At 47.5% G+C, this 24,695-nt stretch overlaps 35 non-coding genes across 35 annotated transcripts; all 35 read right to left on the bottom strand.

The window, feature by feature from the left end:
* Window positions 1–612: 612 nt before the first annotated feature.
* On the bottom strand, window positions 613–731 carry LOC142373047 (5S ribosomal RNA). Its single transcript, XR_012768386.1, has one exon. It is a non-coding gene; the product is annotated as a 5S ribosomal RNA (ribosomal RNA).
* Window positions 732–1,095: 364 nt separating this feature from the next.
* LOC142368963 (U2 spliceosomal RNA) lies at window positions 1,096–1,286 on the bottom strand. Its single transcript, XR_012767473.1, has one exon. It is a non-coding gene; the product is annotated as a U2 spliceosomal RNA (small nuclear RNA).
* A 304-nt stretch (window positions 1,287–1,590) lies between these two features.
* Window positions 1,591–1,703, bottom strand: LOC142372995 (U5 spliceosomal RNA). The gene has a single exon (XR_012768377.1). It is a non-coding gene; the product is annotated as a U5 spliceosomal RNA (small nuclear RNA).
* Window positions 1,704–2,317: 614 nt separating this feature from the next.
* On the bottom strand, window positions 2,318–2,436 carry LOC142372408 (5S ribosomal RNA). The gene has a single exon (XR_012768238.1). It is a non-coding gene; the product is annotated as a 5S ribosomal RNA (ribosomal RNA).
* Window positions 2,437–2,800: 364 nt separating this feature from the next.
* LOC142368957 (U2 spliceosomal RNA) lies at window positions 2,801–2,991 on the bottom strand. The gene has a single exon (XR_012767466.1). It is a non-coding gene; the product is annotated as a U2 spliceosomal RNA (small nuclear RNA).
* A 304-nt stretch (window positions 2,992–3,295) lies between these two features.
* Window positions 3,296–3,408, bottom strand: LOC142372990 (U5 spliceosomal RNA). Its single transcript, XR_012768375.1, has one exon. It is a non-coding gene; the product is annotated as a U5 spliceosomal RNA (small nuclear RNA).
* A 614-nt stretch (window positions 3,409–4,022) lies between these two features.
* Window positions 4,023–4,141, bottom strand: LOC142371777 (5S ribosomal RNA). The gene has a single exon (XR_012768115.1). It is a non-coding gene; the product is annotated as a 5S ribosomal RNA (ribosomal RNA).
* Window positions 4,142–4,505: 364 nt separating this feature from the next.
* LOC142368951 (U2 spliceosomal RNA) lies at window positions 4,506–4,696 on the bottom strand. The gene has a single exon (XR_012767464.1). It is a non-coding gene; the product is annotated as a U2 spliceosomal RNA (small nuclear RNA).
* Window positions 4,697–5,000: 304 nt separating this feature from the next.
* Window positions 5,001–5,113, bottom strand: LOC142372985 (U5 spliceosomal RNA). The gene has a single exon (XR_012768374.1). It is a non-coding gene; the product is annotated as a U5 spliceosomal RNA (small nuclear RNA).
* A 614-nt stretch (window positions 5,114–5,727) lies between these two features.
* LOC142371099 (5S ribosomal RNA) lies at window positions 5,728–5,846 on the bottom strand. Its single transcript, XR_012767966.1, has one exon. It is a non-coding gene; the product is annotated as a 5S ribosomal RNA (ribosomal RNA).
* A 364-nt stretch (window positions 5,847–6,210) lies between these two features.
* Window positions 6,211–6,401, bottom strand: LOC142368945 (U2 spliceosomal RNA). Its single transcript, XR_012767463.1, has one exon. It is a non-coding gene; the product is annotated as a U2 spliceosomal RNA (small nuclear RNA).
* Window positions 6,402–6,705: 304 nt separating this feature from the next.
* LOC142372980 (U5 spliceosomal RNA) lies at window positions 6,706–6,818 on the bottom strand. Its single transcript, XR_012768373.1, has one exon. It is a non-coding gene; the product is annotated as a U5 spliceosomal RNA (small nuclear RNA).
* Window positions 6,819–7,432: 614 nt separating this feature from the next.
* Window positions 7,433–7,551, bottom strand: LOC142370426 (5S ribosomal RNA). Its single transcript, XR_012767859.1, has one exon. It is a non-coding gene; the product is annotated as a 5S ribosomal RNA (ribosomal RNA).
* Window positions 7,552–7,915: 364 nt separating this feature from the next.
* LOC142368939 (U2 spliceosomal RNA) lies at window positions 7,916–8,106 on the bottom strand. Its single transcript, XR_012767462.1, has one exon. It is a non-coding gene; the product is annotated as a U2 spliceosomal RNA (small nuclear RNA).
* A 304-nt stretch (window positions 8,107–8,410) lies between these two features.
* On the bottom strand, window positions 8,411–8,523 carry LOC142372978 (U5 spliceosomal RNA). Its single transcript, XR_012768372.1, has one exon. It is a non-coding gene; the product is annotated as a U5 spliceosomal RNA (small nuclear RNA).
* Window positions 8,524–9,137: 614 nt separating this feature from the next.
* LOC142369832 (5S ribosomal RNA) lies at window positions 9,138–9,256 on the bottom strand. Its single transcript, XR_012767718.1, has one exon. It is a non-coding gene; the product is annotated as a 5S ribosomal RNA (ribosomal RNA).
* Window positions 9,257–9,620: 364 nt separating this feature from the next.
* LOC142368935 (U2 spliceosomal RNA) lies at window positions 9,621–9,811 on the bottom strand. Its single transcript, XR_012767461.1, has one exon. It is a non-coding gene; the product is annotated as a U2 spliceosomal RNA (small nuclear RNA).
* Window positions 9,812–10,115: 304 nt separating this feature from the next.
* On the bottom strand, window positions 10,116–10,228 carry LOC142372974 (U5 spliceosomal RNA). Its single transcript, XR_012768371.1, has one exon. It is a non-coding gene; the product is annotated as a U5 spliceosomal RNA (small nuclear RNA).
* A 614-nt stretch (window positions 10,229–10,842) lies between these two features.
* LOC142369209 (5S ribosomal RNA) lies at window positions 10,843–10,961 on the bottom strand. Its single transcript, XR_012767542.1, has one exon. It is a non-coding gene; the product is annotated as a 5S ribosomal RNA (ribosomal RNA).
* Window positions 10,962–11,325: 364 nt separating this feature from the next.
* LOC142368928 (U2 spliceosomal RNA) lies at window positions 11,326–11,516 on the bottom strand. The gene has a single exon (XR_012767459.1). It is a non-coding gene; the product is annotated as a U2 spliceosomal RNA (small nuclear RNA).
* Window positions 11,517–11,820: 304 nt separating this feature from the next.
* On the bottom strand, window positions 11,821–11,933 carry LOC142372968 (U5 spliceosomal RNA). Its single transcript, XR_012768370.1, has one exon. It is a non-coding gene; the product is annotated as a U5 spliceosomal RNA (small nuclear RNA).
* A 614-nt stretch (window positions 11,934–12,547) lies between these two features.
* LOC142368536 (5S ribosomal RNA) lies at window positions 12,548–12,666 on the bottom strand. Its single transcript, XR_012767371.1, has one exon. It is a non-coding gene; the product is annotated as a 5S ribosomal RNA (ribosomal RNA).
* Window positions 12,667–13,030: 364 nt separating this feature from the next.
* LOC142368917 (U2 spliceosomal RNA) lies at window positions 13,031–13,221 on the bottom strand. The gene has a single exon (XR_012767453.1). It is a non-coding gene; the product is annotated as a U2 spliceosomal RNA (small nuclear RNA).
* A 304-nt stretch (window positions 13,222–13,525) lies between these two features.
* Window positions 13,526–13,638, bottom strand: LOC142372961 (U5 spliceosomal RNA). Its single transcript, XR_012768368.1, has one exon. It is a non-coding gene; the product is annotated as a U5 spliceosomal RNA (small nuclear RNA).
* A 614-nt stretch (window positions 13,639–14,252) lies between these two features.
* LOC142367917 (5S ribosomal RNA) lies at window positions 14,253–14,371 on the bottom strand. The gene has a single exon (XR_012767209.1). It is a non-coding gene; the product is annotated as a 5S ribosomal RNA (ribosomal RNA).
* A 364-nt stretch (window positions 14,372–14,735) lies between these two features.
* On the bottom strand, window positions 14,736–14,926 carry LOC142368912 (U2 spliceosomal RNA). The gene has a single exon (XR_012767452.1). It is a non-coding gene; the product is annotated as a U2 spliceosomal RNA (small nuclear RNA).
* A 304-nt stretch (window positions 14,927–15,230) lies between these two features.
* LOC142372948 (U5 spliceosomal RNA) lies at window positions 15,231–15,343 on the bottom strand. Its single transcript, XR_012768366.1, has one exon. It is a non-coding gene; the product is annotated as a U5 spliceosomal RNA (small nuclear RNA).
* A 614-nt stretch (window positions 15,344–15,957) lies between these two features.
* LOC142367249 (5S ribosomal RNA) lies at window positions 15,958–16,076 on the bottom strand. Its single transcript, XR_012767048.1, has one exon. It is a non-coding gene; the product is annotated as a 5S ribosomal RNA (ribosomal RNA).
* Window positions 16,077–16,440: 364 nt separating this feature from the next.
* Window positions 16,441–16,631, bottom strand: LOC142368905 (U2 spliceosomal RNA). Its single transcript, XR_012767451.1, has one exon. It is a non-coding gene; the product is annotated as a U2 spliceosomal RNA (small nuclear RNA).
* Window positions 16,632–16,935: 304 nt separating this feature from the next.
* LOC142372946 (U5 spliceosomal RNA) lies at window positions 16,936–17,048 on the bottom strand. The gene has a single exon (XR_012768363.1). It is a non-coding gene; the product is annotated as a U5 spliceosomal RNA (small nuclear RNA).
* Window positions 17,049–17,662: 614 nt separating this feature from the next.
* Window positions 17,663–17,781, bottom strand: LOC142366564 (5S ribosomal RNA). The gene has a single exon (XR_012766847.1). It is a non-coding gene; the product is annotated as a 5S ribosomal RNA (ribosomal RNA).
* Window positions 17,782–18,145: 364 nt separating this feature from the next.
* On the bottom strand, window positions 18,146–18,336 carry LOC142368899 (U2 spliceosomal RNA). Its single transcript, XR_012767450.1, has one exon. It is a non-coding gene; the product is annotated as a U2 spliceosomal RNA (small nuclear RNA).
* Window positions 18,337–18,640: 304 nt separating this feature from the next.
* LOC142372940 (U5 spliceosomal RNA) lies at window positions 18,641–18,753 on the bottom strand. The gene has a single exon (XR_012768362.1). It is a non-coding gene; the product is annotated as a U5 spliceosomal RNA (small nuclear RNA).
* Window positions 18,754–19,367: 614 nt separating this feature from the next.
* On the bottom strand, window positions 19,368–19,486 carry LOC142365926 (5S ribosomal RNA). Its single transcript, XR_012766680.1, has one exon. It is a non-coding gene; the product is annotated as a 5S ribosomal RNA (ribosomal RNA).
* A 364-nt stretch (window positions 19,487–19,850) lies between these two features.
* On the bottom strand, window positions 19,851–20,041 carry LOC142368895 (U2 spliceosomal RNA). The gene has a single exon (XR_012767448.1). It is a non-coding gene; the product is annotated as a U2 spliceosomal RNA (small nuclear RNA).
* Between the last annotated feature and the right edge of the window lie 4,654 nt (window positions 20,042–24,695).

The raw sequence follows: 24,695 nt of genomic DNA, 5'->3' as shown, positions 1-24,695 counted from the left end.
GTATTTGACACTGCGGGAGCAGTGCATCAGGCTAGTTGGCATAGCCACCTTCCCCACGGTGAGCTTTGCTTGGTTGAGACGCTGGCTCCTCGGCCGACCAGGTAGGAACAATCGGGCCCTATTCAATGGCTGCTTTGTCTTTTACTCTGTGCAAAAGACTAGGGGTCTTGAGGCTTTGTTCTGACCGCTCATTGGGTGTAGAGCTTTTTTTCAAGCAATTCTCCCAGTCGGCCCAATCCCAGAGCCATCTCAAAGTGGAGTTCACTTTCACTCTCTTTTCGCAGACTAAAAGCCAGAGTTTTATCTCAGAAGCTAAGCAGAGTCGGGCCTGGTTAGTACTTGGATGGGGAGACCGCCTGGGAATACCAGGTGCTGTAAGCCTTTTGGCTTCTCCAGGCGCATGCAGTTTGACTGCGTCAAATGCAAAGGCAGTCCCTGTTTGACTTTTTGGAACTGCTCCTTTGTCAGGACAAAGTTAAATGTATGAGGATCAAAGGCAACCATGACCTGGGACACCTTAGCAGATCCAGGATCAGCAAGATGGATCACAGGGTGATCAACAGATGTTTCAACAAAAGACATGCAGAGAGAAGAGAAGAGAAGAGAGAAAAATGCTTACAGCACCTGGTATTCCCAAGCGGTCTCCCATCCAAGTACTAACCAGGCCCTACCCTGCTTGGCTTCCGAGTTCGGACGAGATCGGGCGTGTTCAGGGCGGTGTGGCCGTAAGCCACAGTCCCCGTGACAAATATGTGTTACATAGGTGCTGGAACCATACGTTGCCCCTATTTTACCAGAGAGTTGGCTTGAGAGGCTGATGTTGAGCCTGCACGTCGACTTCCCTGATGTGATTGTTCTCTGCAGCTGCAAATGGGACTCTCAGATAACTTAGTGTGTGTCTGTCAAGCTCCTCTGTTCTCTGTGTGTAGTTTGGTGTTCATGGTCATACAGAGAAACCAGGGAAGCTCAATCCCACGACGTGCTCATAAACTGCGTCTTTTCTAAAGATTATAGTTCCATTTTAGAAGTCAGAATACAATGGCTCCCTGAAACTACCACCATGTACCGCAGGTTTTGTTATTTCACAAGAGTTGGGAAGAGTGCACCGTTCCCAGCGGCACTGCAGTACCGGGTCGATGCGTGGAGTGAACGGAGCAAGCCCCTTTTTCAACCCCTGTGCCTAAAAATCCATTTAATATGTAGTCCTCATATAGAGGACGTATCAGATATTAAACTGATAAGAACAGATACTACACTTGATCTTAGCCAAAAGGCCGAGAAGCGATAACCCTCCACTGTTTCACGTCCGAGAGCCCTTCCTGGCACAATGCGCACTTGTGGCGGTGCTCTTTTTTTGCCTACAAAGCGTCACTTTGCACCTCCGCCCACCCGCTGCAGTGAGCACTCTTCAGCCGTTTCAGATGGTACAACTTTGCACTCCCGCCCGCTCCACTGAGCACCATTCAAACAACAACAATTTAGCGCTCCAGCTTTGAACATGGGCACGGTCTCAAGAAATAAGGTGACTCTACTCCGAGAAGTCACTTGGCACAGCAAGAAGATTTCCTTTGCACAGACAGAATGGGCTTCACCCGCAAAGGTAAAGCCTTCCAAAAATAGAAACAACTCATTAATGCTGCTCTCCACGGAAGTCTTTAGTAAAAGGCGAAAGACTTGTACGTTATGAAGAGAAACCAGAGTACGAGTATTTGACACTGCGGGAGCAGTGCATCAGGCTAGTTGGCATAGCCACCTTCCCCACGGTGAGCTTTGCTTGGTTGAGACGCTGGCTCCTCGGCCGACCAGGTAGGAACAATCGGGCCCTATTCAATGGCTGCTTTGTCTTTTACTCTGTGCAAAAGACTAGGGGTCTTGAGGCTTTGTTCTGACCGCTCATTGGGTGTAGAGCTTTTTTTCAAGCAATTCTCCCAGTCGGCCCAATCCCAGAGCCATCTCAAAGTGGAGTTCACTTTCACTCTCTTTTCGCAGACTAAAAGCCAGAGTTTTATCTCAGAAGCTAAGCAGAGTCGGGCCTGGTTAGTACTTGGATGGGGAGACCGCCTGGGAATACCAGGTGCTGTAAGCCTTTTGGCTTCTCCAGGCGCATGCAGTTTGACTGCGTCAAATGCAAAGGCAGTCCCTGTTTGACTTTTTGGAACTGCTCCTTTGTCAGGACAAAGTTAAATGTATGAGGATCAAAGGCAACCATGACCTGGGACACCTTAGCAGATCCAGGATCAGCAAGATGGATCACAGGGTGATCAACAGATGTTTCAACAAAAGACATGCAGAGAGAAGAGAAGAGAAGAGAGAAAAATGCTTACAGCACCTGGTATTCCCAAGCGGTCTCCCATCCAAGTACTAACCAGGCCCTACCCTGCTTGGCTTCCGAGTTCGGACGAGATCGGGCGTGTTCAGGGCGGTGTGGCCGTAAGCCACAGTCCCCGTGACAAATATGTGTTACATAGGTGCTGGAACCATACGTTGCCCCTATTTTACCAGAGAGTTGGCTTGAGAGGCTGATGTTGAGCCTGCACGTCGACTTCCCTGATGTGATTGTTCTCTGCAGCTGCAAATGGGACTCTCAGATAACTTAGTGTGTGTCTGTCAAGCTCCTCTGTTCTCTGTGTGTAGTTTGGTGTTCATGGTCATACAGAGAAACCAGGGAAGCTCAATCCCACGACGTGCTCATAAACTGCGTCTTTTCTAAAGATTATAGTTCCATTTTAGAAGTCAGAATACAATGGCTCCCTGAAACTACCACCATGTACCGCAGGTTTTGTTATTTCACAAGAGTTGGGAAGAGTGCACCGTTCCCAGCGGCACTGCAGTACCGGGTCGATGCGTGGAGTGAACGGAGCAAGCCCCTTTTTCAACCCCTGTGCCTAAAAATCCATTTAATATGTAGTCCTCATATAGAGGACGTATCAGATATTAAACTGATAAGAACAGATACTACACTTGATCTTAGCCAAAAGGCCGAGAAGCGATAACCCTCCACTGTTTCACGTCCGACAGCCCTTCCTGGCACAATGCGCACTTGTGGCGGTGCTCTTTTTTTGCCTACAAAGCGTCACTTTGCACCTCCGCCCACCCGCTGCAGTGAGCACTCTTCAGCCGTTTCAGATGGTACAACTTTGCACTCCCGCCCGCTCCACTGAGCACCATTCAAACAACAACAATTTAGCGCTCCAGCTTTGAACATGGGCACGGTCTCAAGAAATAAGGTGACTCTACTCCGAGAAGTCACTTGGCACAGCAAGAAGATTTCCTTTGCACAGACAGAATGGGCTTCACCCGCAAAGGTAAAGCCTTCCAAAAATAGAAACAACTCATTAATGCTGCTCTCCACGGAAGTCTTTAGTAAAAGGCGAAAGACTTGTACGTTATGAAGAGAAACCAGAGTACGAGTATTTGACACTGCGGGAGCAGTGCATCAGGCTAGTTGGCATAGCCACCTTCCCCACGGTGAGCTTTGCTTGGTTGAGACGCTGGCTCCTCGGCCGACCAGGTAGGAACAATCGGGCCCTATTCAATGGCTGCTTTGTCTTTTACTCTGTGCAAAAGACTAGGGGTCTTGAGGCTTTGTTCTGACCGCTCATTGGGTGTAGAGCTTTTTTTCAAGCAATTCTCCCAGTCGGCCCAATCCCAGAGCCATCTCAAAGTGGAGTTCACTTTCACTCTCTTTTCGCAGACTAAAAGCCAGAGTTTTATCTCAGAAGCTAAGCAGAGTCGGGCCTGGTTAGTACTTGGATGGGGAGACCGCCTGGGAATACCAGGTGCTGTAAGCCTTTTGGCTTCTCCAGGCGCATGCAGTTTGACTGCGTCAAATGCAAAGGCAGTCCCTGTTTGACTTTTTGGAACTGCTCCTTTGTCAGGACAAAGTTAAATGTATGAGGATCAAAGGCAACCATGACCTGGGACACCTTAGCAGATCCAGGATCAGCAAGATGGATCACAGGGTGATCAACAGATGTTTCAACAAAAGACATGCAGAGAGAAGAGAAGAGAAGAGAGAAAAATGCTTACAGCACCTGGTATTCCCAAGCGGTCTCCCATCCAAGTACTAACCAGGCCCTACCCTGCTTGGCTTCCGAGTTCGGACGAGATCGGGCGTGTTCAGGGCGGTGTGGCCGTAAGCCACAGTCCCCGTGACAAATATGTGTTACATAGGTGCTGGAACCATACGTTGCCCCTATTTTACCAGAGAGTTGGCTTGAGAGGCTGATGTTGAGCCTGCACGTCGACTTCCCTGATGTGATTGTTCTCTGCAGCTGCAAATGGGACTCTCAGATAACTTAGTGTGTGTCTGTCAAGCTCCTCTGTTCTCTGTGTGTAGTTTGGTGTTCATGGTCATACAGAGAAACCAGGGAAGCTCAATCCCACGACGTGCTCATAAACTGCGTCTTTTCTAAAGATTATAGTTCCATTTTAGAAGTCAGAATACAATGGCTCCCTGAAACTACCACCATGTACCGCAGGTTTTGTTATTTCACAAGAGTTGGGAAGAGTGCACCGTTCCCAGCGGCACTGCAGTACCGGGTCGATGCGTGGAGTGAACGGAGCAAGCCCCTTTTTCAACCCCTGTGCCTAAAAATCCATTTAATATGTAGTCCTCATATAGAGGACGTATCAGATATTAAACTGATAAGAACAGATACTACACTTGATCTTAGCCAAAAGGCCGAGAAGCGATAACCCTCCACTGTTTCACGTCCGAGAGCCCTTCCTGGCACAATGCGCACTTGTGGCGGTGCTCTTTTTTTGCCTACAAAGCGTCACTTTGCACCTCCGCCCACCCGCTGCAGTGAGCACTCTTCAGCCGTTTCAGATGGTACAACTTTGCACTCCCGCCCGCTCCACTGAGCACCATTCAAACAACAACAATTTAGCGCTCCAGCTTTGAACATGGGCACGGTCTCAAGAAATAAGGTGACTCTACTCCGAGAAGTCACTTGGCACAGCAAGAAGATTTCCTTTGCACAGACAGAATGGGCTTCACCCGCAAAGGTAAAGCCTTCCAAAAATAGAAACAACTCATTAATGCTGCTCTCCACGGAAGTCTTTAGTAAAAGGCGAAAGACTTGTACGTTATGAAGAGAAACCAGAGTACGAGTATTTGACACTGCGGGAGCAGTGCATCAGGCTAGTTGGCATAGCCACCTTCCCCACGGTGAGCTTTGCTTGGTTGAGACGCTGGCTCCTCGGCCGACCAGGTAGGAACAATCGGGCCCTATTCAATGGCTGCTTTGTCTTTTACTCTGTGCAAAAGACTAGGGGTCTTGAGGCTTTGTTCTGACCGCTCATTGGGTGTAGAGCTTTTTTTCAAGCAATTCTCCCAGTCGGCCCAATCCCAGAGCCATCTCAAAGTGGAGTTCACTTTCACTCTCTTTTCGCAGACTAAAAGCCAGAGTTTTATCTCAGAAGCTAAGCAGAGTCGGGCCTGGTTAGTACTTGGATGGGGAGACCGCCTGGGAATACCAGGTGCTGTAAGCCTTTTGGCTTCTCCAGGCGCATGCAGTTTGACTGCGTCAAATGCAAAGGCAGTCCCTGTTTGACTTTTTGGAACTGCTCCTTTGTCAGGACAAAGTTAAATGTATGAGGATCAAAGGCAACCATGACCTGGGACACCTTAGCAGATCCAGGATCAGCAAGATGGATCACAGGGTGATCAACAGATGTTTCAACAAAAGACATGCAGAGAGAAGAGAAGAGAAGAGAGAAAAATGCTTACAGCACCTGGTATTCCCAAGCGGTCTCCCATCCAAGTACTAACCAGGCCCTACCCTGCTTGGCTTCCGAGTTCGGACGAGATCGGGCGTGTTCAGGGCGGTGTGGCCGTAAGCCACAGTCCCCGTGACAAATATGTGTTACATAGGTGCTGGAACCATACGTTGCCCCTATTTTACCAGAGAGTTGGCTTGAGAGGCTGATGTTGAGCCTGCACGTCGACTTCCCTGATGTGATTGTTCTCTGCAGCTGCAAATGGGACTCTCAGATAACTTAGTGTGTGTCTGTCAAGCTCCTCTGTTCTCTGTGTGTAGTTTGGTGTTCATGGTCATACAGAGAAACCAGGGAAGCTCAATCCCACGACGTGCTCATAAACTGCGTCTTTTCTAAAGATTATAGTTCCATTTTAGAAGTCAGAATACAATGGCTCCCTGAAACTACCACCATGTACCGCAGGTTTTGTTATTTCACAAGAGTTGGGAAGAGTGCACCGTTCCCAGCGGCACTGCAGTACCGGGTCGATGCGTGGAGTGAACGGAGCAAGCCCCTTTTTCAACCCCTGTGCCTAAAAATCCATTTAATATGTAGTCCTCATATAGAGGACGTATCAGATATTAAACTGATAAGAACAGATACTACACTTGATCTTAGCCAAAAGGCCGAGAAGCGATAACCCTCCACTGTTTCACGTCCGACAGCCCTTCCTGGCACAATGCGCACTTGTGGCGGTGCTCTTTTTTTGCCTACAAAGCGTCACTTTGCACCTCCGCCCACCCGCTGCAGTGAGCACTCTTCAGCCGTTTCAGATGGTACAACTTTGCACTCCCGCCCGCTCCACTGAGCACCATTCAAACAACAACAATTTAGCGCTCCAGCTTTGAACATGGGCACGGTCTCAAGAAATAAGGTGACTCTACTCCGAGAAGTCACTTGGCACAGCAAGAAGATTTCCTTTGCACAGACAGAATGGGCTTCACCCGCAAAGGTAAAGCCTTCCAAAAATAGAAACAACTCATTAATGCTGCTCTCCACGGAAGTCTTTAGTAAAAGGCGAAAGACTTGTACGTTATGAAGAGAAACCAGAGTACGAGTATTTGACACTGCGGGAGCAGTGCATCAGGCTAGTTGGCATAGCCACCTTCCCCACGGTGAGCTTTGCTTGGTTGAGACGCTGGCTCCTCGGCCGACCAGGTAGGAACAATCGGGCCCTATTCAATGGCTGCTTTGTCTTTTACTCTGTGCAAAAGACTAGGGGTCTTGAGGCTTTGTTCTGACCGCTCATTGGGTGTAGAGCTTTTTTTCAAGCAATTCTCCCAGTCGGCCCAATCCCAGAGCCATCTCAAAGTGGAGTTCACTTTCACTCTCTTTTCGCAGACTAAAAGCCAGAGTTTTATCTCAGAAGCTAAGCAGAGTCGGGCCTGGTTAGTACTTGGATGGGGAGACCGCCTGGGAATACCAGGTGCTGTAAGCCTTTTGGCTTCTCCAGGCGCATGCAGTTTGACTGCGTCAAATGCAAAGGCAGTCCCTGTTTGACTTTTTGGAACTGCTCCTTTGTCAGGACAAAGTTAAATGTATGAGGATCAAAGGCAACCATGACCTGGGACACCTTAGCAGATCCAGGATCAGCAAGATGGATCACAGGGTGATCAACAGATGTTTCAACAAAAGACATGCAGAGAGAAGAGAAGAGAAGAGAGAAAAATGCTTACAGCACCTGGTATTCCCAAGCGGTCTCCCATCCAAGTACTAACCAGGCCCTACCCTGCTTGGCTTCCGAGTTCGGACGAGATCGGGCGTGTTCAGGGCGGTGTGGCCGTAAGCCACAGTCCCCGTGACAAATATGTGTTACATAGGTGCTGGAACCATACGTTGCCCCTATTTTACCAGAGAGTTGGCTTGAGAGGCTGATGTTGAGCCTGCACGTCGACTTCCCTGATGTGATTGTTCTCTGCAGCTGCAAATGGGACTCTCAGATAACTTAGTGTGTGTCTGTCAAGCTCCTCTGTTCTCTGTGTGTAGTTTGGTGTTCATGGTCATACAGAGAAACCAGGGAAGCTCAATCCCACGACGTGCTCATAAACTGCGTCTTTTCTAAAGATTATAGTTCCATTTTAGAAGTCAGAATACAATGGCTCCCTGAAACTACCACCATGTACCGCAGGTTTTGTTATTTCACAAGAGTTGGGAAGAGTGCACCGTTCCCAGCGGCACTGCAGTACCGGGTCGATGCGTGGAGTGAACGGAGCAAGCCCCTTTTTCAACCCCTGTGCCTAAAAATCCATTTAATATGTAGTCCTCATATAGAGGACGTATCAGATATTAAACTGATAAGAACAGATACTACACTTGATCTTAGCCAAAAGGCCGAGAAGCGATAACCCTCCACTGTTTCACGTCCGACAGCCCTTCCTGGCACAATGCGCACTTGTGGCGGTGCTCTTTTTTTGCCTACAAAGCGTCACTTTGCACCTCCGCCCACCCGCTGCAGTGAGCACTCTTCAGCCGTTTCAGATGGTACAACTTTGCACTCCCGCCCGCTCCACTGAGCACCATTCAAACAACAACAATTTAGCGCTCCAGCTTTGAACATGGGCACGGTCTCAAGAAATAAGGTGACTCTACTCCGAGAAGTCACTTGGCACAGCAAGAAGATTTCCTTTGCACAGACAGAATGGGCTTCACCCGCAAAGGTAAAGCCTTCCAAAAATAGAAACAACTCATTAATGCTGCTCTCCACGGAAGTCTTTAGTAAAAGGCGAAAGACTTGTACGTTATGAAGAGAAACCAGAGTACGAGTATTTGACACTGCGGGAGCAGTGCATCAGGCTAGTTGGCATAGCCACCTTCCCCACGGTGAGCTTTGCTTGGTTGAGACGCTGGCTCCTCGGCCGACCAGGTAGGAACAATCGGGCCCTATTCAATGGCTGCTTTGTCTTTTACTCTGTGCAAAAGACTAGGGGTCTTGAGGCTTTGTTCTGACCGCTCATTGGGTGTAGAGCTTTTTTTCAAGCAATTCTCCCAGTCGGCCCAATCCCAGAGCCATCTCAAAGTGGAGTTCACTTTCACTCTCTTTTCGCAGACTAAAAGCCAGAGTTTTATCTCAGAAGCTAAGCAGAGTCGGGCCTGGTTAGTACTTGGATGGGGAGACCGCCTGGGAATACCAGGTGCTGTAAGCCTTTTGGCTTCTCCAGGCGCATGCAGTTTGACTGCGTCAAATGCAAAGGCAGTCCCTGTTTGACTTTTTGGAACTGCTCCTTTGTCAGGACAAAGTTAAATGTATGAGGATCAAAGGCAACCATGACCTGGGACACCTTAGCAGATCCAGGATCAGCAAGATGGATCACAGGGTGATCAACAGATGTTTCAACAAAAGACATGCAGAGAGAAGAGAAGAGAAGAGAGAAAAATGCTTACAGCACCTGGTATTCCCAAGCGGTCTCCCATCCAAGTACTAACCAGGCCCTACCCTGCTTGGCTTCCGAGTTCGGACGAGATCGGGCGTGTTCAGGGCGGTGTGGCCGTAAGCCACAGTCCCCGTGACAAATATGTGTTACATAGGTGCTGGAACCATACGTTGCCCCTATTTTACCAGAGAGTTGGCTTGAGAGGCTGATGTTGAGCCTGCACGTCGACTTCCCTGATGTGATTGTTCTCTGCAGCTGCAAATGGGACTCTCAGATAACTTAGTGTGTGTCTGTCAAGCTCCTCTGTTCTCTGTGTGTAGTTTGGTGTTCATGGTCATACAGAGAAACCAGGGAAGCTCAATCCCACGACGTGCTCATAAACTGCGTCTTTTCTAAAGATTATAGTTCCATTTTAGAAGTCAGAATACAATGGCTCCCTGAAACTACCACCATGTACCGCAGGTTTTGTTATTTCACAAGAGTTGGGAAGAGTGCACCGTTCCCAGCGGCACTGCAGTACCGGGTCGATGCGTGGAGTGAACGGAGCAAGCCCCTTTTTCAACCCCTGTGCCTAAAAATCCATTTAATATGTAGTCCTCATATAGAGGACGTATCAGATATTAAACTGATAAGAACAGATACTACACTTGATCTTAGCCAAAAGGCCGAGAAGCGATAACCCTCCACTGTTTCACGTCCGACAGCCCTTCCTGGCACAATGCGCACTTGTGGCGGTGCTCTTTTTTTGCCTACAAAGCGTCACTTTGCACCTCCGCCCACCCGCTGCAGTGAGCACTCTTCAGCCGTTTCAGATGGTACAACTTTGCACTCCCGCCCGCTCCACTGAGCACCATTCAAACAACAACAATTTAGCGCTCCAGCTTTGAACATGGGCACGGTCTCAAGAAATAAGGTGACTCTACTCCGAGAAGTCACTTGGCACAGCAAGAAGATTTCCTTTGCACAGACAGAATGGGCTTCACCCGCAAAGGTAAAGCCTTCCAAAAATAGAAACAACTCATTAATGCTGCTCTCCACGGAAGTCTTTAGTAAAAGGCGAAAGACTTGTACGTTATGAAGAGAAACCAGAGTACGAGTATTTGACACTGCGGGAGCAGTGCATCAGGCTAGTTGGCATAGCCACCTTCCCCACGGTGAGCTTTGCTTGGTTGAGACGCTGGCTCCTCGGCCGACCAGGTAGGAACAATCGGGCCCTATTCAATGGCTGCTTTGTCTTTTACTCTGTGCAAAAGACTAGGGGTCTTGAGGCTTTGTTCTGACCGCTCATTGGGTGTAGAGCTTTTTTTCAAGCAATTCTCCCAGTCGGCCCAATCCCAGAGCCATCTCAAAGTGGAGTTCACTTTCACTCTCTTTTCGCAGACTAAAAGCCAGAGTTTTATCTCAGAAGCTAAGCAGAGTCGGGCCTGGTTAGTACTTGGATGGGGAGACCGCCTGGGAATACCAGGTGCTGTAAGCCTTTTGGCTTCTCCAGGCGCATGCAGTTTGACTGCGTCAAATGCAAAGGCAGTCCCTGTTTGACTTTTTGGAACTGCTCCTTTGTCAGGACAAAGTTAAATGTATGAGGATCAAAGGCAACCATGACCTGGGACACCTTAGCAGATCCAGGATCAGCAAGATGGATCACAGGGTGATCAACAGATGTTTCAACAAAAGACATGCAGAGAGAAGAGAAGAGAAGAGAGAAAAATGCTTACAGCACCTGGTATTCCCAAGCGGTCTCCCATCCAAGTACTAACCAGGCCCTACCCTGCTTGGCTTCCGAGTTCGGACGAGATCGGGCGTGTTCAGGGCGGTGTGGCCGTAAGCCACAGTCCCCGTGACAAATATGTGTTACATAGGTGCTGGAACCATACGTTGCCCCTATTTTACCAGAGAGTTGGCTTGAGAGGCTGATGTTGAGCCTGCACGTCGACTTCCCTGATGTGATTGTTCTCTGCAGCTGCAAATGGGACTCTCAGATAACTTAGTGTGTGTCTGTCAAGCTCCTCTGTTCTCTGTGTGTAGTTTGGTGTTCATGGTCATACAGAGAAACCAGGGAAGCTCAATCCCACGACGTGCTCATAAACTGCGTCTTTTCTAAAGATTATAGTTCCATTTTAGAAGTCAGAATACAATGGCTCCCTGAAACTACCACCATGTACCGCAGGTTTTGTTATTTCACAAGAGTTGGGAAGAGTGCACCGTTCCCAGCGGCACTGCAGTACCGGGTCGATGCGTGGAGTGAACGGAGCAAGCCCCTTTTTCAACCCCTGTGCCTAAAAATCCATTTAATATGTAGTCCTCATATAGAGGACGTATCAGATATTAAACTGATAAGAACAGATACTACACTTGATCTTAGCCAAAAGGCCGAGAAGCGATAACCCTCCACTGTTTCACGTCCGACAGCCCTTCCTGGCACAATGCGCACTTGTGGCGGTGCTCTTTTTTTGCCTACAAAGCGTCACTTTGCACCTCCGCCCACCCGCTGCAGTGAGCACTCTTCAGCCGTTTCAGATGGTACAACTTTGCACTCCCGCCCGCTCCACTGAGCACCATTCAAACAACAACAATTTAGCGCTCCAGCTTTGAACATGGGCACGGTCTCAAGAAATAAGGTGACTCTACTCCGAGAAGTCACTTGGCACAGCAAGAAGATTTCCTTTGCACAGACAGAATGGGCTTCACCCGCAAAGGTAAAGCCTTCCAAAAATAGAAACAACTCATTAATGCTGCTCTCCACGGAAGTCTTTAGTAAAAGGCGAAAGACTTGTACGTTATGAAGAGAAACCAGAGTACGAGTATTTGACACTGCGGGAGCAGTGCATCAGGCTAGTTGGCATAGCCACCTTCCCCACGGTGAGCTTTGCTTGGTTGAGACGCTGGCTCCTCGGCCGACCAGGTAGGAACAATCGGGCCCTATTCAATGGCTGCTTTGTCTTTTACTCTGTGCAAAAGACTAGGGGTCTTGAGGCTTTGTTCTGACCGCTCATTGGGTGTAGAGCTTTTTTTCAAGCAATTCTCCCAGTCGGCCCAATCCCAGAGCCATCTCAAAGTGGAGTTCACTTTCACTCTCTTTTCGCAGACTAAAAGCCAGAGTTTTATCTCAGAAGCTAAGCAGAGTCGGGCCTGGTTAGTACTTGGATGGGGAGACCGCCTGGGAATACCAGGTGCTGTAAGCCTTTTGGCTTCTCCAGGCGCATGCAGTTTGACTGCGTCAAATGCAAAGGCAGTCCCTGTTTGACTTTTTGGAACTGCTCCTTTGTCAGGACAAAGTTAAATGTATGAGGATCAAAGGCAACCATGACCTGGGACACCTTAGCAGATCCAGGATCAGCAAGATGGATCACAGGGTGATCAACAGATGTTTCAACAAAAGACATGCAGAGAGAAGAGAAGAGAAGAGAGAAAAATGCTTACAGCACCTGGTATTCCCAAGCGGTCTCCCATCCAAGTACTAACCAGGCCCTACCCTGCTTGGCTTCCGAGTTCGGACGAGATCGGGCGTGTTCAGGGCGGTGTGGCCGTAAGCCACAGTCCCCGTGACAAATATGTGTTACATAGGTGCTGGAACCATACGTTGCCCCTATTTTACCAGAGAGTTGGCTTGAGAGGCTGATGTTGAGCCTGCACGTCGACTTCCCTGATGTGATTGTTCTCTGCAGCTGCAAATGGGACTCTCAGATAACTTAGTGTGTGTCTGTCAAGCTCCTCTGTTCTCTGTGTGTAGTTTGGTGTTCATGGTCATACAGAGAAACCAGGGAAGCTCAATCCCACGACGTGCTCATAAACTGCGTCTTTTCTAAAGATTATAGTTCCATTTTAGAAGTCAGAATACAATGGCTCCCTGAAACTACCACCATGTACCGCAGGTTTTGTTATTTCACAAGAGTTGGGAAGAGTGCACCGTTCCCAGCGGCACTGCAGTACCGGGTCGATGCGTGGAGTGAACGGAGCAAGCCCCTTTTTCAACCCCTGTGCCTAAAAATCCATTTAATATGTAGTCCTCATATAGAGGACGTATCAGATATTAAACTGATAAGAACAGATACTACACTTGATCTTAGCCAAAAGGCCGAGAAGCGATAACCCTCCACTGTTTCACGTCCGAGAGCCCTTCCTGGCACAATGCGCACTTGTGGCGGTGCTCTTTTTTTGCCTACAAAGCGTCACTTTGCACCTCCGCCCACCCGCTGCAGTGAGCACTCTTCAGCCGTTTCAGATGGTACAACTTTGCACTCCCGCCCGCTCCACTGAGCACCATTCAAACAACAACAATTTAGCGCTCCAGCTTTGAACATGGGCACGGTCTCAAGAAATAAGGTGACTCTACTCCGAGAAGTCACTTGGCACAGCAAGAAGATTTCCTTTGCACAGACAGAATGGGCTTCACCCGCAAAGGTAAAGCCTTCCAAAAATAGAAACAACTCATTAATGCTGCTCTCCACGGAAGTCTTTAGTAAAAGGCGAAAGACTTGTACGTTATGAAGAGAAACCAGAGTACGAGTATTTGACACTGCGGGAGCAGTGCATCAGGCTAGTTGGCATAGCCACCTTCCCCACGGTGAGCTTTGCTTGGTTGAGACGCTGGCTCCTCGGCCGACCAGGTAGGAACAATCGGGCCCTATTCAATGGCTGCTTTGTCTTTTACTCTGTGCAAAAGACTAGGGGTCTTGAGGCTTTGTTCTGACCGCTCATTGGGTGTAGAGCTTTTTTTCAAGCAATTCTCCCAGTCGGCCCAATCCCAGAGCCATCTCAAAGTGGAGTTCACTTTCACTCTCTTTTCGCAGACTAAAAGCCAGAGTTTTATCTCAGAAGCTAAGCAGAGTCGGGCCTGGTTAGTACTTGGATGGGGAGACCGCCTGGGAATACCAGGTGCTGTAAGCCTTTTGGCTTCTCCAGGCGCATGCAGTTTGACTGCGTCAAATGCAAAGGCAGTCCCTGTTTGACTTTTTGGAACTGCTCCTTTGTCAGGACAAAGTTAAATGTATGAGGATCAAAGGCAACCATGACCTGGGACACCTTAGCAGATCCAGGATCAGCAAGATGGATCACAGGGTGATCAACAGATGTTTCAACAAAAGACATGCAGAGAGAAGAGAAGAGAAGAGAGAAAAATGCTTACAGCACCTGGTATTCCCAAGCGGTCTCCCATCCAAGTACTAACCAGGCCCTACCCTGCTTGGCTTCCGAGTTCGGACGAGATCGGGCGTGTTCAGGGCGGTGTGGCCGTAAGCCACAGTCCCCGTGACAAATATGTGTTACATAGGTGCTGGAACCATACGTTGCCCCTATTTTACCAGAGAGTTGGCTTGAGAGGCTGATGTTGAGCCTGCACGTCGACTTCCCTGATGTGATTGTTCTCTGCAGCTGCAAATGGGACTCTCAGATAACTTAGTGTGTGTCTGTCAAGCTCCTCTGTTCTCTGTGTGTAGTTTGGTGTTCATGGTCATACAGAGAAACCAGGGAAGCTCAATCCCACGACGTGCTCATAAACTGCGTCTTTTCTAAAGATTATAGTTCCATTTTAGAAGTCAGAATACAATGGCTCCCTGAAACTACCACCATGTACCGCAGGTTTTGTTATTTCACAAGAGTTGGGAAGAGTGCACCGTTCCCAGCGGCACTGCAGTACCGGGTCGATGCGTGGAGTGAACGGAGCAAGCCCCTTTTTCAACCCCTGTGCCTAAAAATCCATTTAATATGTAGTCCTCATATAGAGGACGTATCAGATATTAAACTGATAAGAACAGATACTACACTTGATCTTAGCCAAAAGGCCGAGAAGCGATAACCCTCCACTGTTTCACGTCCGACAGCCCTTCCTGGCACAATGCGCACTTGTGGCGGTGCTCTTTTTTTGCCTACAAAGCGTCACTTTGCACCTCCGCCCACCCGCTGCAGTGAGCACTCTTCAGCCGTTTCAGATGGTACAACTTTGCACTCCCGCCCGCTCCACTGAGCACCATTCAAACAACAACAATTTAGCGCTCCAGCTTTGAACATGGGCACGGTCTCAAGAAATAAGGTGACTCTACTCCGAGAAGTCACTTGGCACAGCAAGAAGATTTCCTTTGCACAGACAGAATGGGCTTCACCCGCAAAGGTAAAGCCTTCCAAAAATAGAAACAACTCATTAATGCTGCTCTCCACGGAAGTCTTTAGTAAAAGGCGAAAGACTTGTACGTTATGAAGAGAAACCAGAGTACGAGTATTTGACACTGCGGGAGCAGTGCATCAGGCTAGTTGGCATAGCCACCTTCCCCACGGTGAGCTTTGCTTGGTTGAGACGCTGGCTCCTCGGCCGACCAGGTAGGAACAATCGGGCCCTATTCAATGGCTGCTTTGTCTTTTACTCTGTGCAAAAGACTAGGGGTCTTGAGGCTTTGTTCTGACCGCTCATTGGGTGTAGAGCTTTTTTTCAAGCAATTCTCCCAGTCGGCCCAATCCCAGAGCCATCTCAAAGTGGAGTTCACTTTCACTCTCTTTTCGCAGACTAAAAGCCAGAGTTTTATCTCAGAAGCTAAGCAGAGTCGGGCCTGGTTAGTACTTGGATGGGGAGACCGCCTGGGAATACCAGGTGCTGTAAGCCTTTTGGCTTCTCCAGGCGCATGCAGTTTGACTGCGTCAAATGCAAAGGCAGTCCCTGTTTGACTTTTTGGAACTGCTCCTTTGTCAGGACAAAGTTAAATGTATGAGGATCAAAGGCAACCATGACCTGGGACACCTTAGCAGATCCAGGATCAGCAAGATGGATCACAGGGTGATCAACAGATGTTTCAACAAAAGACATGCAGAGAGAAGAGAAGAGAAGAGAGAAAAATGCTTACAGCACCTGGTATTCCCAAGCGGTCTCCCATCCAAGTACTAACCAGGCCCTACCCTGCTTGGCTTCCGAGTTCGGACGAGATCGGGCGTGTTCAGGGCGGTGTGGCCGTAAGCCACAGTCCCCGTGACAAATATGTGTTACATAGGTGCTGGAACCATACGTTGCCCCTATTTTACCAGAGAGTTGGCTTGAGAGGCTGATGTTGAGCCTGCACGTCGACTTCCCTGATGTGATTGTTCTCTGCAGCTGCAAATGGGACTCTCAGATAACTTAGTGTGTGTCTGTCAAGCTCCTCTGTTCTCTGTGTGTAGTTTGGTGTTCATGGTCATACAGAGAAACCAGGGAAGCTCAATCCCACGACGTGCTCATAAACTGCGTCTTTTCTAAAGATTATAGTTCCATTTTAGAAGTCAGAATACAATGGCTCCCTGAAACTACCACCATGTACCGCAGGTTTTGTTATTTCACAAGAGTTGGGAAGAGTGCACCGTTCCCAGCGGCACTGCAGTACCGGGTCGATGCGTGGAGTGAACGGAGCAAGCCCCTTTTTCAACCCCTGTGCCTAAAAATCCATTTAATATGTAGTCCTCATATAGAGGACGTATCAGATATTAAACTGATAAGAACAGATACTACACTTGATCTTAGCCAAAAGGCCGAGAAGCGATAACCCTCCACTGTTTCACGTCCGACAGCCCTTCCTGGCACAATGCGCACTTGTGGCGGTGCTCTTTTTTTGCCTACAAAGCGTCACTTTGCACCTCCGCCCACCCGCTGCAGTGAGCACTCTTCAGCCGTTTCAGATGGTACAACTTTGCACTCCCGCCCGCTCCACTGAGCACCATTCAAACAACAACAATTTAGCGCTCCAGCTTTGAACATGGGCACGGTCTCAAGAAATAAGGTGACTCTACTCCGAGAAGTCACTTGGCACAGCAAGAAGATTTCCTTTGCACAGACAGAATGGGCTTCACCCGCAAAGGTAAAGCCTTCCAAAAATAGAAACAACTCATTAATGCTGCTCTCCACGGAAGTCTTTAGTAAAAGGCGAAAGACTTGTACGTTATGAAGAGAAACCAGAGTACGAGTATTTGACACTGCGGGAGCAGTGCATCAGGCTAGTTGGCATAGCCACCTTCCCCACGGTGAGCTTTGCTTGGTTGAGACGCTGGCTCCTCGGCCGACCAGGTAGGAACAATCGGGCCCTATTCAATGGCTGCTTTGTCTTTTACTCTGTGCAAAAGACTAGGGGTCTTGAGGCTTTGTTCTGACCGCTCATTGGGTGTAGAGCTTTTTTTCAAGCAATTCTCCCAGTCGGCCCAATCCCAGAGCCATCTCAAAGTGGAGTTCACTTTCACTCTCTTTTCGCAGACTAAAAGCCAGAGTTTTATCTCAGAAGCTAAGCAGAGTCGGGCCTGGTTAGTACTTGGATGGGGAGACCGCCTGGGAATACCAGGTGCTGTAAGCCTTTTGGCTTCTCCAGGCGCATGCAGTTTGACTGCGTCAAATGCAAAGGCAGTCCCTGTTTGACTTTTTGGAACTGCTCCTTTGTCAGGACAAAGTTAAATGTATGAGGATCAAAGGCAACCATGACCTGGGACACCTTAGCAGATCCAGGATCAGCAAGATGGATCACAGGGTGATCAACAGATGTTTCAACAAAAGACATGCAGAGAGAAGAGAAGAGAAGAGAGAAAAATGCTTACAGCACCTGGTATTCCCAAGCGGTCTCCCATCCAAGTACTAACCAGGCCCTACCCTGCTTGGCTTCCGAGTTCGGACGAGATCGGGCGTGTTCAGGGCGGTGTGGCCGTAAGCCACAGTCCCCGTGACAAATATGTGTTACATAGGTGCTGGAACCATACGTTGCCCCTATTTTACCAGAGAGTTGGCTTGAGAGGCTGATGTTGAGCCTGCACGTCGACTTCCCTGATGTGATTGTTCTCTGCAGCTGCAAATGGGACTCTCAGATAACTTAGTGTGTGTCTGTCAAGCTCCTCTGTTCTCTGTGTGTAGTTTGGTGTTCATGGTCATACAGAGAAACCAGGGAAGCTCAATCCCACGACGTGCTCATAAACTGCGTCTTTTCTAAAGATTATAGTTCCATTTTAGAAGTCAGAATACAATGGCTCCCTGAAACTACCACCATGTACCGCAGGTTTTGTTATTTCACAAGAGTTGGGAAGAGTGCACCGTTCCCAGCGGCACTGCAGTACCGGGTCGATGCGTGGAGTGAACGGAGCAAGCCCCTTTTTCAACCCCTGTGCCTAAAAATCCATTTAATATGTAGTCCTCATATAGAGGACGTATCAGATATTAAACTGATAAGAACAGATACTACACTTGATCTTAGCCAAAAGGCCGAGAAGCGATAACCCTCCACTGTTTCACGTCCGAGAGCCCTTCCTGGCACAATGCGCACTTGTGGCGGTGCTCTTTTTTTGCCTACAAAGCGTCACTTTGCACCTCCGCCCACCCGCTGCAGTGAGCACTCTTCAGCCGTTTCAGATGGTACAACTTTGCACTCCCGCCCGCTCCACTGAGCACCATTCAAACAACAACAATTTAGCGCTCCAGCTTTGAACATGGGCACGGTCTCAAGAAATAAGGTGACTCTACTCCGAGAAGTCACTTGGCACAGCAAGAAGATTTCCTTTGCACAGACAGAATGGGCTTCACCCGCAAAGGTAAAGCCTTCCAAAAATAGAAACAACTCATTAATGCTGCTCTCCACGGAAGTCTTTAGTAAAAGGCGAAAGACTTGTACGTTATGAAGAGAAACCAGAGTACGAGTATTTGACACTGCGGGAGCAGTGCATCAGGCTAGTTGGCATAGCCACCTTCCCCACGGTGAGCTTTGCTTGGTTGAGACGCTGGCTCCTCGGCCGACCAGGTAGGAACAATCGGGCCCTATTCAATGGCTGCTTTGTCTTTTACTCTGTGCAAAAGACTAGGGGTCTTGAGGCTTTGTTCTGACCGCTCATTGGGTGTAGAGCTTTTTTTCAAGCAATTCTCCCAGTCGGCCCAATCCCAGAGCCATCTCAAAGTGGAGTTCACTTTCACTCTCTTTTCGCAGACTAAAAGCCAGAGTTTTATCTCAGAAGCTAAGCAGAGTCGGGCCTGGTTAGTACTTGGATGGGGAGACCGCCTGGGAATACCAGGTGCTGTAAGCCTTTTGGCTTCTCCAGGCGCATGCAGTTTGACTGCGTCAAATGCAAAGGCAGTCCCTGTTTGACTTTTTGGAACTGCTCCTTTGTCAGGACAAAGTTAAATGTATGAGGATCAAAGGCAACCATGACCTGGGACACCTTAGCAGATCCAGGATCAGCAAGATGGATCACAGGGTGATCAACAGATGTTTCAACAAAAGACATGCAGAGAGAAGAGAAGAGAAGAGAGAAAAATGCTTACAGCACCTGGTATTCCCAAGCGGTCTCCCATCCAAGTACTAACCAGGCCCTACCCTGCTTGGCTTCCGAGTTCGGACGAGATCGGGCGTGTTCAGGGCGGTGTGGCCGTAAGCCACAGTCCCCGTGACAAATATGTGTTACATAGGTGCTGGAACCATACGTTGCCCCTATTTTACCAGAGAGTTGGCTTGAGAGGCTGATGTTGAGCCTGCACGTCGACTTCCCTGATGTGATTGTTCTCTGCAGCTGCAAATGGGACTCTCAGATAACTTAGTGTGTGTCTGTCAAGCTCCTCTGTTCTCTGTGTGTAGTTTGGTGTTCATGGTCATACAGAGAAACCAGGGAAGCTCAATCCCACGACGTGCTCATAAACTGCGTCTTTTCTAAAGATTATAGTTCCATTTTAGAAGTCAGAATACAATGGCTCCCTGAAACTACCACCATGTACCGCAGGTTTTGTTATTTCACAAGAGTTGGGAAGAGTGCACCGTTCCCAGCGGCACTGCAGTACCGGGTCGATGCGTGGAGTGAACGGAGCAAGCCCCTTTTTCAACCCCTGTGCCTAAAAATCCATTTAATATGTAGTCCTCATATAGAGGACGTATCAGATATTAAACTGATAAGAACAGATACTACACTTGATCTTAGCCAAAAGGCCGAGAAGCGATAACCCTCCACTGTTTCACGTCCGAGAGCCCTTCCTGGCACAATGCGCACTTGTGGCGGTGCTCTTTTTTTGCCTACAAAGCGTCACTTTGCACCTCCGCCCACCCGCTGCAGTGAGCACTCTTCAGCCGTTTCAGATGGTACAACTTTGCACTCCCGCCCGCTCAGGACAAAGTTAAATGTATGAGGATCAAAACCAACAATGGCCTGGGACATCTCAGCAGGTCCAGGATCAGAAACATGGAGACTGAGGGCCAATAGAAACAGAGGTGTCTGCCAACCAATCAGCAGCAGCCGAAGCTGGTTAACTTCCTCGTGTCTCTGTGTCTGTGTGTGTGTGTGTGTCACAGTGTGATCGGCAAATTTTTCAACACAAGACATGCAGGACGCAGAAGTAAATATAACTGTATTTTTTTGAAGAATTGGAAAGAATTGTCCTTGTGGATAAAAATCATGTCATTAACATCCATTTCTGTGACGGAAGTTAATAATTATTTGTGTTGACAGCAGCACCGTCACTGTGAAGGAGAGAGCATTAGAGTGTTATAAATAGTAGCTGAGGGATCACTATTGTCTATACCTGGGTGGTAGAACACAAACAGTTATACACATAGATTATATAAACCACCCCAGTCAGAACATCACCTGAGATGTCTACCCTGTGAGGGACATTTGTTTTTTGAGGTGTGGGAGTTAGAGGCAGCTGGAAGCTCTAACAGTCAACCAGCCACAGAGGATGAAGCTCTGATCACTTTTTTCTCATTCTCATGAGAAAATCTCAGCAATCTCATTGCTTTACAACTTCACCGCTTGACTAGGCTCATGGATTATCTATATACAATACATCTTCACTGTAAAGTCCAATAGCTGCCCTGACTTACATACATTCGTTAACTTTACTAGGTTAATTACCATATGCACTTATAACTGATTTTTATGAAGTAAAAGTTAGTTGCATGGTTAAAAATGCAAAAAACTTAGTGTTTAGAGGGAAGATGACTTTATTTAGAGTGAAGCTCATTCAACAATAAGTAGCAACACAGTCTCACTCCCACTGCGCATTCAAAGAAGAAGAAGTGTGCATGCATGCGACATTCAGTCTCTCCCGCTCAGCAAAGTATATTAGGTCTATGGCAGCAACGCAGCAGTCCAGCACACAGGCCGGGGCACTGAGGGCAGCCTGCTGAGTCCAGTTTTTTTAATTCTTTTGAAGAAGAATAAATAAGGTAAGTTATCAAGCAAGTATGTTTGTTAATATGTTTTAATTACTGCTCTGACAGTTAGCGTTCACTAGCTAACGTTAGCATTAGTTAGCTAGCTAACGAACCAAACAGGCATAACGTTAGCCTGTTCAGGCCATGGTTAAGGCGAGTTTGGGAGGTTTCCCAGTCCTGTGATTATCTTAAAACCTTCGAAAAGTTCCAAAGCCTAATTACTTTGAAAGTCTCACATTTGAAATGTTGTAGCATGAGTTTTCCGTTTTCCCCAAATTGACAGCGATGGCATTTTGGCCTGACTTTCAAATTTGCAAGGTGGAAATGACAGTTTTCAGTTAAGGCAGCATGAATGTGTTTGATGCAGAGAGGAGGATAAATGAGGTTCATAATGCACTGGCGCTGTCTTTCCTTGGGGAAATGGTGAAGGCTGGTGTAGTAGCATAGATGCTTTCGCATCCTATGAGTCATGACGGCCCTAATTGCACACGCAATAAGGGTAAATAGCCATTGACTGCTGGTGGGATGGACTATATAGCCCAGTTAGCTCCTCATCTCGCTCTTTTTGCGCTCCGTGCCCATATTATTTCCCAGCAGAGTGGCTGAGCTCAGGTGTCTTGCTCCGTGTGCGACACATAACCCAGTTGGTTTGAGGTGGTATTACTATTTTCAAAATAAATTGGCAATTGGCAACAATTTATCAAGAATCCATTTTAAATTTTGAACTTCATACCAATATTGTTCCATATGTAGTATCTATGTGGGGGAAAATTATGTTTGTAGATCAATGACGAAGAAAGAAGCATCTGTTTATGAAAGTAGGATAGTTTTGAGGGGATTTTTTCAACATTATAATTACAAAGTAAAAAGAAATTTAGGCCTCCTAATTTAGAGAAAATTAAATTCGGTATGAAGTTCCAAATTGAAGATGTGTTCTTGATAAATTGTTTAAGCCAATTTATCCGTAAGGTCACTGTGAGTGTTCATAATGGCCAAATGTGTTAGTCTCTCCTGCGTCATGGTGCTGCGCAGCCAGGTTTTCAGGCTGAGAAAGAGCGCTCAGATGCTGTGACAGATATGGGCAGGGCCAGGGAAAGCCTAATGATCTTCTCCACCTCTGACAGCATGGAGCGGGGTTGGTGCTGCAAGGTTTGCAGGATGGACCCCTTTGCAGGAAAGCCCTCCTCTTTCCCCCGTCCCTGCATACAACTATAAAGAATGTGAAGGGGACAAAGGGCCTCCTCACACTGGAGGGCAAAGTGTTTCAGGTATGTTGATTTGTCTTCATCAGAAGAACACACTAATACACTCAGATAAATTACCGTGCTTAATTGTAATTCAGAGATACAAACATTTTAGGTAGACAAAGTAATGCAGTAAAAATCTGTGATTTTCTTGTAAACAACAGACTTTCTGCAGCTTTATTGTCTAATGACCAGTATTTGAAATGTTTTATTACGGAAAAGCTGTTGCAATGACATGTTTAGGTCTAATTAGACCACTAAGTGATTGAACTTGTTCTTATTTAGCTCTCAGCTGTGAAAAAGGTCCGCAGTGGGAGAGAGGAGGTCCCGCTGCGTGAGGTGAAGCTGCAGCAGGTAAGACCAGAGAACGGGAGGATTGGAGAGGAGGGACAACCTCTGTGGTTTCTAGATAAGGGAAGATAAAATAAGATGAGTTTCATATTCTGTGAGTACCTTAGTAGTCTATGGGAGTGTGCTAACTGTCTCTTTCTGCGGCGCTGGTTGTTTATATGTTTACTGTGGTCACTTGTAGGCTGCACATTACAGAGTAATCTCTGGTGCCTTTATAGTTCTGACATCTCATACTGTGTTCTGTACAGGATAAAGCTTCTGCCTCCCTCACGCTGTGGCGGGAAGCTGCAGTCCAGGAGCTGGACCTCGGCAGCCAGTGCAGGATTACCCACTTAAAGTCCAACATGGATGCAGGAGGGGACTTCCTGCACACAACACCCTACAGCAATGTAGAAGTAAAAAGCATTCTAATTCATCTAATCTAAAAACACATTCTAATCAGAATCAGAATGAGCTTTATTTGCCAAGTCGGTAGGCACATAAAAGGAGTTGTGTTCTCTGGTTAAACATGTAAAAGGCCACATGAAGTTTGGAGGTCTGCAGCAATGGACTGCAGAAAGGTCGCCAACCTTCTGCAGAGTCCATTGCTACAGACCTCCAAACCCGCTCTGTCATTTTACGTGGCCGACCACTTGGTGGCTGAGCTGCTGGCGTTCCCAGTCGCTTCCACTTTGTTCTAACACCACTGACAGCTGACTGTGGGACATTTAGTAGCGAGGAAATGTCTCCACTGGACTTCTTGCACAGGTGGCATCCTATCATGGCACCACGCTGGAACCCACTGAGCCCCTGAGAGCGAGCCATTCTTTCACAGATGTTTGTAGAAGCAGTCTGCATGCCGAGGGGCTTGCATTTCTACACCTGTGGCCATGGAAGTGATGGGAACCCCTGAATTTAATTATCTGGATGAGTGAGTGAATACTTTTGGCAATCTAGGTTATATTATACAGACATAAAATGGCAAGTGATCTGACACAATTGAGAAAGAGATTAAAGAAATAAACAAAGAGTAAGAAAGGGGTTTAATATCTAGCTGCAAGGTATTATGGGACATAGGTGCTGTTTGTTTTGGCAGGTGCTGATTGTGACTGATGAGGCAGCTGGAGTGGAGGTGATGGGCGTGATGGAGAGCAGCACAGGGGGGTGCTGGAGCTCCTCATGTCCAGCACCGAAGTGTTTTATATTTCCCAGGACTTGTGGGAGCCCTGGAAAAGGGTAAAGTCTTTCTAAATATAAAATATATTGGGAACAAAATCATTAACATTGAGGCAGTGGAAAGACCCTGCCCTCTGGCAGAATAAATTTCATATATATGTATATAGTTTACACATAGTTAATATTGTTTTATGTTCTATTTTTATTAATGACGTTTCTTTGAAAATATAATAAAAATGAATTTAAATCCAGCATTTGGCTCAGTTGTATTGCTGTGGTAATATAGTCTGTGAAGATGAAGTGAAGATAAAAACTCTCCCAACCAAGGCTCAGCTCTGAAATACTACTGACAGGAATTTCAGATGTGAGATGGTGACAGAGGGAGGACACCTGGAAGAAACCCTGGACAGAATCAGACTTCAGATTTATTCATCTATTCAATAAAGATATATTTCAGTACTCTGTTTTAACGTAACATATAACAGTACAGATGTACATGTTCATTTATTTGTCATTTCAGTTCAGTTTTATTAACACAGACACAATTAAAAGAAGTAGCTTAGCTAAGGAATCCTACAAAATGCACCGTAACTTCTGTTCAATCCCGAGCACGCACAGAAGTGTGGGAAGAAAAAACTGAGTTTTAACAGGAAGAAAGCTCCATCAGAACCAGAACCAGGAAGGGCGGCCAT

This window comes from Odontesthes bonariensis, chromosome 2 (genome assembly GCF_027942865.1).
Source record: "Odontesthes bonariensis isolate fOdoBon6 chromosome 2, fOdoBon6.hap1, whole genome shotgun sequence".
In the NCBI taxonomy this organism is placed as follows: domain Eukaryota; kingdom Metazoa; phylum Chordata; class Actinopteri; order Atheriniformes; family Atherinopsidae; genus Odontesthes; species Odontesthes bonariensis.
The sequence above is the reverse complement of the archived record's forward strand: the minus strand, read 5'-3'. Positions and strand labels throughout refer to the sequence as shown.